The sequence below is a fragment of the Saimiri boliviensis genome, chromosome 14 (assembly GCF_048565385.1).
Source record: "Saimiri boliviensis isolate mSaiBol1 chromosome 14, mSaiBol1.pri, whole genome shotgun sequence".
In the NCBI taxonomy this organism is placed as follows: Eukaryota; Metazoa; Chordata; class Mammalia; order Primates; family Cebidae; genus Saimiri; species Saimiri boliviensis.
The window spans coordinates 5609245-5620441 of record NC_133462.1 but is presented as its reverse complement, the minus strand read 5'-3'; the positions used below and the strand labels follow the sequence as shown (position 1 = coordinate 5620441).

Sequence of the window (11197 nt, the reverse complement as noted above, 5' to 3'; positions counted from 1 at the left end):
ACTGGCCAGGAAGGCTGAGGCAAGTGTCAAAAGCCCTGGAATCATCCGGAACGGGGATGCAAACTAGAATGTGAAATGCAAAGCCCTGCCTGGGAGGAATGTATGTTTTCATGCTGATGACTCAGAACAGAATATAAATTTTTTCCTTTTCTATTCTTCATTTCCACAGGAGGGAGAGTCCACCCTGTGCTCAGATTCAGAGACTTCCTTAGGGCCACCGCCTGGGATGCGGGACCGAGTGCTCTGGCCAGGGAGGAGTGAGGTCACCGCCTGATGCTTAAATGCAGCACGGATGCAAGCGCAGGGGTGGGGGTCTGAGGTCCCAGCTGCTCAGGAAGCAGCTGCTGGAGGATCGCTGAGTCTGAAGGTCCAGGTCAGCCTGGGAGACAAAGTAACACCCCCTCCTGCAGGGATCCCTTCCTGCTAGTTTTCTCTCTTTTTTTTTTTTTTTTTTTTTTGAGACGGAGTTTCGCTCTTGTTACCCAGGCTGGAGTGCAATGGCACGATCTCGGCTCACCGCAACCTCCGCCTCCTGGGTTCAGGCAATTCTCCTGTCTCAGCCTCCTGAGTGGCTGGGATTACAGGCACGCGCCACTATGCCCAGCTAATTTTTTGTATTTTTAGTAGAGACGGGGTTTCACCATGTTGACCAGGATGGTCTCGATCTCTTGATCTCGTGATCCACCCGCCTCGGCCTCCCAAAGTGCTGGGATTACAGGATTGAGCCACCGCGCCCGGCTCTCTCTCTTTTAATATGAATTTTCACTTCGAGGCTGAAGTGCAGTGGCCCGATCTCTTCGGATCACTGCAACCGCCACCTTCCAGGAGAAAGTGTTTCTCCTCAGTCAGCTCCTCCGAGTAGCTGGGATTACAGGCTCCCACCACAACACCCGGCTAATTTTTGTACTTTTAGTAGGTTTCACCATGTTGGCCAGGCTGGTCTCGAACTCCTGACCTCAAGTGATCCACCAGCGTCGGCCTCCCAAAGTTCTGGGATTACAGGCATGAGACACAGCGCCCATCTGTTTAAAACTATTTAAAATAAAAAGTTTAATGGTGTAACATAGGGATCCAACATTATTATTTTCCACGTGGATATCCAGGTAGTTGTCTCAGCACATTTGTGGAAGAGATCTATTACTCTCTTTTTATTATTTACTTTTTTTTCCCTTCTTTTTGAGACAGAGCATTTCTCTGTCGCCGAGGCTGGAGTGCAGTGGTGAGATCTCAGCTCACTGCAGTTTCCGCCTCCTGGATTGAAGCAATTCTTCTGCCTCATCCTCCAGAGTTGCTTCCATTACAGGCTTGTGCCACCATGACCGGCTACTTTTTGTAATTTTTGGTAGAGACAGGTTTTTGCCACGTTGGCCAGGATGAACTCGAACTCCTGATTTCAAGTGATCCACCCACGTGGGCCTCCCAAAGTGCTGGAATTACAGAGGTTTGCCACCATGCCTGGTCCCAGAAATAGTTTACTTCACTTTTTAAATGTTGAGAAAATACTATTGAAAACAAAACAAAACAAAATTTTCCGAAACGACAATTCATCTCAAGAGGATAATAGAGAAATAAAAACCATTTTATTAATAAATAAACCTGGCTGGGCACAGTGGCTCATACCTGTAATCTCAAACTCCTAACCTTGTGATTTGCCTGCCTCAGCCTCCCAAAGTGCTGAGATTATAGGCCTGAGCCACCGTGCCTGGCCTGTTTTTACTATTTTTTTTTTTTTAAGAGACGGGGGTCTCACTATGTTGCCCAGGCTGTGGTGCAGTGGCTATTCACAGGCGCGATCCCACTACTGATCAGCACGGAGGTTTTTACCTGCTCCGTTTCTGACCTGGGCTGGGTCACCCCTCCTTAGGCAACCTGGTGGTCACCCGCTCCTGGGAGGTCACGATATTGATGCCGAACTTAGTGCGGACACCCAATCGGCATAGGGCACTACAGCCCAGAACCCCTGGGCTCAAACAATCCTTCCACATCAGCCTCCCGAGTAGCTGGGACTACAGGCACACGCCACTGCTTCCGGCCTGTTTTAACTATTATTTAATTCCCATCTTTACTACTAAAAATCTGCAAAGGGATCAGGTCTTGCTCATGGTCCTCCTCTGAATCAGGTGTATTCCCACCAAACAAACTGGATATTTACCTTAAGAGAGCCTGTTCAGCCGGCCACCCCGATCATAACCTAGATTAAAGTGGACATCAAAGAACTAGGAGAATTAACTGTAAGAAAGAAAATGCAGCGCTATAGGCATAACTATGTGGGAAATACAAGGTTGAATTCAAGAATAATTACCTGTCAGTCTAAGAGATCCTGTGTATGCCTTTAAATCCAGGGATTCAGTCTGGGTCAAGAAGTGGAACCCTGGCCGGGTGTGGTGGCTCACACCTGTGATCCCAGCATTTTGGGAGGCTGAAGTCGTGGATCACCTGAAGTCAGGAGTTCGAGACCAGCTTGACAACATGGAGAAACCCCATCTGTACTAAAGATACAAAAAATTAGCTGGGCATGGTGGTGCAGGCTTGTAATCCCAGCTACTCCGGAGGCTGACGCAGAAGAATTGCCTCAACCCGGGAGGCGGAGGTTGTGGTGAGCCCAGAATGCACCACTGCACTCAAGCCTGGACAACAGGAGTGAAACTCTGTCTCAGAAAAAAAAAAAAAAAAAAAAAAAGAAGCAGAATTACAAAAAAAGAAATGGAATCCAACCACATTAGGACCAACATGGGACGGGCCCCATATTGTAATAATGTTGTCCACCTCAAATGCTGTTAAGGTTGCAGGCATCAGACCATAGATCCCCCACAGCTGGTTGAAGCCAGCAGCAGTCCGGGAAACATGGACCGGGAAGCAGAATCCAGAGCACCTAACCAGACAGATCCTGCAATGAGACCAAGCCACCAGCAAGGGCAAAAGCCCTGCTTCAGTCACACAAGCAGAGGTGTGGGAAGAAAGCTGCCCAGGTGCCAAGGCAAGAGACTGAAGGCACGACCTGTCCCAGTATAATCAGTAACTGACTACTTACTTTTAGCAATGATACCAAATATATTTAGAAACAATCACATAAACACTTATATAATCAATCCTATTAAAGCATTATCCTTTATTAATCTTCACTTTAGTATTATAGCATAGAATCATTTTAATCTTACAGGATAGACATAACTCAGTAAAATATAATTAGGAACAGAAGGGACATTGTGAGAAGTAATCAGGAGGCGAGAGTGAGGGCCTTGTGGTATAGCACCAGTGCCTGGGAAGGCATCTGTTACTTAGCGGGTCAAGGGGAGTTTCCCTTTCACTGGGGGAGTTCAGAGAACACTCTGCTAGGCCCAACTCTTGAAGGCCTGACATTACTTCTGATTTCTCTATTACTCCTGGCTCTTATAATGCCACTGAACACCACTGGGAGATGGTTAAATGCCACTTACAAGGGAAAGAACATAATTTAACATTAGATATAGCAAAACTGAAAAAAAAAAAAAAAAGTTTTTGAAGCATCCCAGTCTCTCCTTATCCTATTACCTGAAGCTAATATTCTTCAGGACAACTCTAGAGAGAAACCTGATGCCATGAGCAAGCCATAATAGCAAGGGCAGTTTTATATAAAAAGAAAGGGAGGTATGTTGGGGGAAGCAGCAATGGAGGAAGGGTTTACGGTGTGCCTACATAAACTGGTTATAAGTAATGTATAACATAAACTGGTTATAAGTAAGGTATAAAAGGAATCAGGAAAAATAAACTGCGGAAGGCTGAGGAAGCCTCTGGGGAGGAAGGCCTCTCTATGCCAGCATGGTCCCAGGAACAGAGTGACCTCAGCTCTGATATTCTAAACACACTGCCAAGGACATAACACTCCCTTGAAGCACTGGAATGTAGCCAGACATGAAGCCGCCTTGCTAAGCCCGCTCCCACCTGCTGCATTGTCTGTTGACAAGTATTCACTTTTAGTTCTTGAGAAACTCACGTAAACAACCACTGCTATCGATTTTATATTTGATGCACAGCCTCCCTTCACCTGTTCACCCTGCCACCTGCAGTATAGATAAATGAGTAGAAACCATAACTCGGGGCCTTCACCGTCTCCAGTACAAGTGATGGCCCCTGGTCCCACTTTCTTTCTTTTTTTTTTTTTGAGACGGAGTTTCAGTCTTGTTACCCAGGCTGGAGTGCAATGGCCCGATCTCGGCTCACCGCAACCTCCGCCTCCTGGGTTCAGGCAATTCTCCTGCCTGAGCCTCCTGAGTAGCTGGGATTACAGGCACGCACCACCATGCCCAGCTAACTTTTTGTATTTTTAGTAGAGACGGGGTTTCACCATGCTGGCCAGGACGGTCTGGATCTCTTGACCTGGTGATCCACCCGCCTCGGCCTCCCAAAGTGCTGGGATTACAGGCTTGAGCCACCGTGCCAGGCCCCACTTTCTTAATCTGTCTTTTTCTCATTCCTTTGTGGACACTGAACTCGAGATACCCACAGGCGGTGCATGGGGACTGGCCCCCAACAACTAATCATATGCAATGAACTCACCCACTCATCTCAACCCAAAGTTGCCCGCCCCCACTTTTTTTTTCTTCTTTTGAGACAGGGTCTTGCTCTGTGGATCAGGCTGGAGTGCAGTGGCATGATCTCAGCTCACTGCAGCCTGGACCTCCTGGGCTCAACCGACTCTCCTGCCTCGGACTCCAGAGTAGCTGGGATTACAGGTGTGTACCATCATGCCCGTTTTTTTTTTTTTTTTTGGTTGTTTCTTTTTGTTTTGTTTTTGGGCGGAGATGGGGTCTCACTTTGTTTCCCAGGATGGTCTCAAACTCCTGAACTCAAGCAATCCCCTTGCCTCGGTCTCTCTCAGTACGTATCTCTCATTCTCCCTTTTTCTCTGTAGCTCTAGTTGTTTTCTTTTCCCCTGGAATTCTGCTCCTCACTTTGTCCCCCTCTCCTCTCCTGTTTATCCCCTTCTTCCCTCTATTCCTCCTCTTCCACCTCTTCTGCTCCATCCTCCCAACTTATTTAACCTCCTGTTGCTCCTTCTCCCCAGTCGTCCTCAATCTCAATATATTTCTGCTGCTTCTTCCATCTCTGCGCCTCCTCTGCTCTCCGCGCCTCCTCTGCTCTCCCTGTTTAATTGTCTTCCCTGCTATACCTCCTGTCCCCACTCTCTGGCACCCCACATCCCCAGGTGTCCTCCGTGCTGTGCTTCCCTCTGTTCTCCTTGCCACCAGCACCCTCTGCTCTGTCTGTCCAGCTCCAAACCCCTCCTTGTCTCCCTCACTGCGATGAGCCTCCCTCTGTGCTGCCCCATCCCTACCTTGCTGTACATCGTGTACATCACGCTTTTCTCTATATTTCTCCAGTTGCTTTTCTTCTGCGATCATATATATATATATATATATATATATATATATATATATATATATATATGTATAATTTCACTTTTGCTGTCTTTTGGCAAATTCCTCACCCATCGTGTACTTTGGTATCTGTTACAGGTCTTTGCCATTCTTCTTTTCTCTGTCTTAGGTTTCTGTCTGTCTCCTGATCCCTTCGGCCCACATAATTACAGAAGAGTTTGGGGTAAGATGCCTGCATCTGGAGAAGCGAATTTTCCAGGAGCTGGAGCTGGGCAGGCGAGAACACCAGACAGGCCCGGGGCACCTTCCCAACGTGGGCTCAAGGGAAGCAGTGACTGTGAGAGGGGAGAACTCGGGAGCACCAGGGCTGGACACGAGGAGGGAGGTGTGGGGGCGATGGAGCCTTAGGACAAGGGTGGGGTCTTCAGGATCCCAGGACCATGCAGAAAACGCGGCCTCTCTGAAACTGGGGCTGCAGCGCTGAGCTCCAAGGGCCGGCGCCCTTGGAGGTGGAAGGCGCTCAGGCCGGGAATCCACCTCTCGGATGAGGACTTAAAGCATCGGGAAGAGCTTTTGAAAAAGTGGGAAGAGCCGGGAGCGGTGGCTCAAGCCTGTAATCCCAGAACTTTGGGAGGCTGAGGCGGGTGGATCACGAGGTCGAGAGATCGAGACCATCCTGGTCAACATGGTGAAACCCCGTCTCTAAAAATAAAAAAAAAATAGCTGGGCATGGTGGCGCGTGCCTGTAATCCCAGCCACTCAGGAGGCTGAGGCAGGAGAATTGCCTGAACCCAGGAGGCGGAGGTTGCAGTGAGTCGAGATCACGCCATTGCACTCCAGCCTGGGTAACAAGAGTGAAACTCCGTCTCAAAAAAAATAAACAAATAAATAATAAGTTGGAAGAGTCAGAAAAAGGTTTTGAGCAGGAAAACTACAGCATAGGACGTATAAACATTGCCCTACAGCAGAAAAACCGGAAACCGGACCAGCCTCAGGAGGACTTCCTACCCAAAAGAAAACGATCCCCGGATTCTCAGGAAGACGTCTCAATTGGCTGTGGGTGAAGGAAGAAAGGCGAGAGTTTCCAGGTCTGTGGGCACCCCAAGTCTCAGGTACAGAAGCGCGGGGTACCTGAGAAGCTCAGACTTAATACAAGACAGAGCGAAACTCACACGCCGCGGTGGGAATTTCACCCCACGCAGTCCGCTTCCGGGTTTGCGCGCGTTTCGGTCAATCTAGGCGCGCAGGACAGAAGCGGGACCTGGGAGGGCCCCGCATAGTAGGCGGGACCTGGGGGAGGTCGGGACGCCGGGAGAGGCAGAGAGGCCTCGCTCCCAGTGTCTCTGTTTCTCGGGTTTTGGAGGCGACACCAGCAAAGAAGGCTGAGGCATGATTCGAAAGCCCTGGAATTGTCTGGAAGGGGATGCAAACCAGGTGAAATGCAAAGCTCTGTCTGCGCGGGATGTAGGATTTCATGCTGACGACCACAGAACAGAATAGAAATCCTCTTCCTTTCCATTCTCCATTCATTTACTCGGGAGGGAGAGCCCAGCCTGTGCTCAGCTTCAAAAACTTCCCTAACGCCACCGCATGGGAGGCGGGACGGAGTGCTCAGGCTTAAACAGCCGGGATGCGGGTGCGGAGGCGGAGACTGAGGTCCCAGCTACTCAGGAAGCAACAGAGGGAGGATGGCTGAGCCTGTGGGTCCAGGCCAGCCTGGACGGCACAGTAGCACCCCTTCCCGCAGGGCTTCCTTCCTTTTTTAAAAAATCTTTTTAAAATATAATTAAAGGGCCGGGCGTGGTGGCTCACTCCTGTAATCCAAGCACTTTGGAGGCCAAGGCGGGTGGATCACCTGAGGTCGGGAATTCAAGACCAGCCTGACCAACATGGTGAAACCTCGTCTTATTAAAAAAAAAAAAAAGCATGAGCCAGACGCACACATTTGTAGTCTCAGCTACTCAAGAGACTGAGGCTGCAAACTCGCATGAACCTGGGAGGCTGAGTTTGCGGTGAGCGGAGAAAACTGCACTGCACTCCAGCCTGGGTGACAGACTCCCATCTTAAAAAAAAAAAAAAATTTGCCCGGCTCGGTGGCTCAAGCCTGTAATCCCAGAACTTTGGGAGGCCAAGGCGGGTGGATCACGAGGTCGAGAGACCGAGACCATCCTGGTCAACATGGTGAAACCCCGTCTCTGCTAAAAATACAAAAAATTAGCTGGGCATGGTGGCGCGTGCCTGTAATCCCAGCTACTCGGGAGGCTGAGGCAGGAGAATTGCTTGAAGCCAGGAGGCGGAGGTTGCGGTGAGCCGAGATCACGCCATCGCACTCCAGCCTGGGTAACAAGAATGAAACTCCGTCTCAAAAAAAAAAAAAAATTTACTTCAGGAAACAGAGAAAATACATCTTACAGTGTAAATTGAATAGAAAAAAACAAAACCCTTATCTAAGTCAGAAAGAAAGAAGTAAAATTATATTTGTTTGTAGATAACATGATCTTCTATCCAGAAAATTACAGAATGGGTGCAGTGACTCATGCATGTATCCCAGCACTTTGGGAGGCTGAGGTGGGCAGATCACCTGAAGTCAGGAGTTTGAGACCAGCCTGACCAACATGATGAAATCCAGTCTCTACTAAAAATACAAAAAAAGTAGGTGAGCATGGTGGCGGCACCTATAATCTGATCTACTTGGGAGACTGAAGCAGGAAAATCACTGGAACCCGGGACACGGAAATTGCGGTGAGCTACAATTGTGCCATTGCACTCCAGCCAGGAAAAGATGGAAACTCCATCTCAAAAAAATAAAGAAAAAAGAAAACAGAAAAAAAGAAAATCAAAAAGAATCAACAAAAATACTATACTACTGGTACTAATCAACAAATTCACTATACTTGCAGTATAGAAAACTAGCACCAAAAGTTTGTTGAATTCCCATATATTAACAATAATTTTAAAAGAATATTAAGAACACACTTGCATTTGCTAGACAACTTAAAATACGAAACACTTCGGAATAAACTTAAGGAAGTGAGAACTTTGTACCTTGAAATCTACAAACATTGATAAAAAAAAACTAAGTGGAGATACAACCATTTTAATGGATTGGAAGCATTAATATTGTTAAATGATTATAAAAACCAATGATTTAGATTTCACAAAATACCCATAAAAATCCCTATCATGCCGGGCGCTGTGGCTCAAGCCTGTAATCCCAGCACTTTGGGAAGCCGAGGCGGGTGGATCACGAGGTCAAGAGATCGAGACCATCCTGGTCAACATGGTGAAACCCCGTCTCTACTAAAAATACAAAAAATTAGCTGGGCCTGGTGGCGCGTGCCCGTAATTCCAGCTACTCAGGAGGCTGAGGCAGGAGAATTGCCTGAACCCAGGAGGCGGAGGTTGCGGTGAGCCGAGATCGCGCCATTGCACTCCAGCCTGGGCATCAAGAGCGAAACTCCATCTCAAAAAAAAAAAAAAAAAAAAAAATCCCTATCATTTTTTTTTTAAAGAAAGAAAAAACAGACTGGGTAAGTGGTTCACATCTCTTCTCCAGGCTGGTCTCAAACCCCTGACCTCAAGTAATTTATCTGCCTTGGCCTCCTAAAGTGTGGAAATTACAGATGTGAGCCACTACGCCCAGCCCAATCCTCTTAATATAAATATAAATTTATATATTTATAATATAAATATTGACTTTAATGTCAATTAATGCTTGAACTCAATGTTAAGTCAACTCAAAATCAAGTCAATGCTGCACTGACTCTAATGTCAATTATGCTTGATGGTTTGCTATAGTTATTGAATTTGGAACAATTATCTCAAAAATGAAATTTCTGGGCCGGGCGCGGTGGCTCAAGCCTGTAATCCCAGAACTTTGGGAGGCCGAGGCAGGTGGATCATGAGGTCAGGAGATCGAGACCATCCTGGTCAACATGGTGAAACCCCGTCTCTACTAAAAATACAAAAAATTAGCTGGGCATGGTGGCACGTGCCTGCAATCCCAGCTACTCAGGAGGCTGAGGCAGGAGAATTGCTTGAACCCAGGAGGTGGAGGTTGCGGTGAGCCAAGATCGCACCATCGCACTCCAGCTTGGGTAACAAGAGTGAAACTCCGTCTCAAAAAAAAAAAAAAAAGAAATTTCTGATGTTCTGCAAGGAGTGACTTCATACTGAAGACCTTGCCACACTTACAAAATTTGTAATAGTTCTGTCCAGTATGGATTCTCTGATGTCTAATAAGGTGTGAATGTGAAGTAAAAACTGCCATAATTATCACACTTACGATGTTTCTCTCCTGTATGAATTCTCCTATGTTTTGCATAAGATGAAGCTTGACTGAAGACCTTGACACAATCATATTTGTAAGGTTCCTCTCAAGTTCACCAATGAACTGCAAGGTATAAACGATGTCTGAAAAATTGGCCACATTTGTTACACTTGTAAGATCTCTCTTCATTATGGATTCTCCAGTGATTTGCAATGGTTGTAGAGTTACTGAAGGCTTTGTGACAATCATTACATTAGCAAAGTTTTCCTATACCGTGGATTGTCTGATGGTGAATAAGTGTTGACTGCCTATTAAAGGCTTTGCCACACTCACTACACTTGTATGGTTATTCTTCACTGTGAACATAGTATGTAGTCCCAAGTATGAATCACGCCCAAAAGTCTTGTCACAAACCTTACATTTGTACAGTTTCTCTCCAGGATGAATTCTGTGTCTTTCATGTTGTTATTTGCAACTGAAAATTTTGTCACATTAAGGTTTCTCTTCAGTATAAAGTCTATGATGACGTGCAAGGTGTGCTTGTTGATTAAAAACCTTACCACGTTCATAAGGTTTCTCTTCAGTATTAAGTCCATGATCATGTGCAAGGGATGATTTCTGACTAAAGGTCTTGATACATAAATTACACTTATAAGGTTTCTCTCCAGTATGAGACAATTTAATTATTAAGTGCCACATAAATTACACTTGTTTCTCTCCAGTAGGAGAAAACTTAATTATTAAGGGCCACATAAATTACACTTGTAAGGTTTCTCTCCAGATTTACAATGGTTTACAAGGAATGATGTCTGACTGAAGGTCTTGCCACATAGATTACACTAGTAAGGTTTGTCTCCAGTATGAAGTCTATGATGGCATAGAAGCAGTAACATCTGACTGAAGGTCTTGCCACACTCATTACACTTGTAAGGTTTCTCATCAGTGTGACATCTATGATGGCATGCAAGGTATCACTTCTGATTAAAGACCTTGCCACATACATCACAGTTATATTGTTTCTTTCCTGAATGAATTATTTGATGTTCCCTTAAGAGTGAGCTATAATTAAAGGCTTTGCCACCCTCATTATATTGGAAATATTTTTCTCTCCTTTGTACTTTTTGTGTGAGTAATGAAAAATGAAGGAAGTTATTCCCATAGTTATTAGAAACAGGGGTTTTGGGCCTACAAGAAATTCTTTGGGATGATGAAACAGAGAAAGCATCATTGATAGAATTCTCTACTTGATTACCAAATTAAATTTTCCTATGTCTTTCAAAGTGTTATTTCCGACTAAAAGCTTTATCACATTCTTCATATTCGTAATCCTTCTCTCCAGTATGAAGTCTATCATGATGTGCAAGGCTAAATTTTTTATTAAAAACCTTGCCACATTCATTACACTTGCAAGGGTTCTCTCCAGTATGAAGTCTATGATCAACTGAAAGTCTTGACTGGTGATTAAAAACCTTACCAAATTCAATACAGTTGTAAGGTTTCCCTCCAGTATGAACTGCCTTCTGAATTACAAGAGATGACGTCCAACGGAAAGTCTTTCCACCCTTATTTC

The 11197-nt window shown here is 45.9% G+C and overlaps 1 long non-coding RNA gene across 1 annotated transcript; it reads right to left on the bottom strand.

Moving 5' to 3' along the window:
* Positions 1-597: 597 nt before the first annotated feature.
* On the bottom strand, positions 598-11157 carry LOC141581133 (uncharacterized). Its single transcript, XR_012513662.1, has 3 exons — positions 9643-11157; positions 2303-2489; positions 598-2191 (listed from the first exon to the last, which is right to left on the bottom strand). It is a non-coding gene; the product is annotated as an uncharacterized LOC141581133 (long non-coding RNA).
* Between the last annotated feature and the right edge of the window lie 40 nt (positions 11158-11197).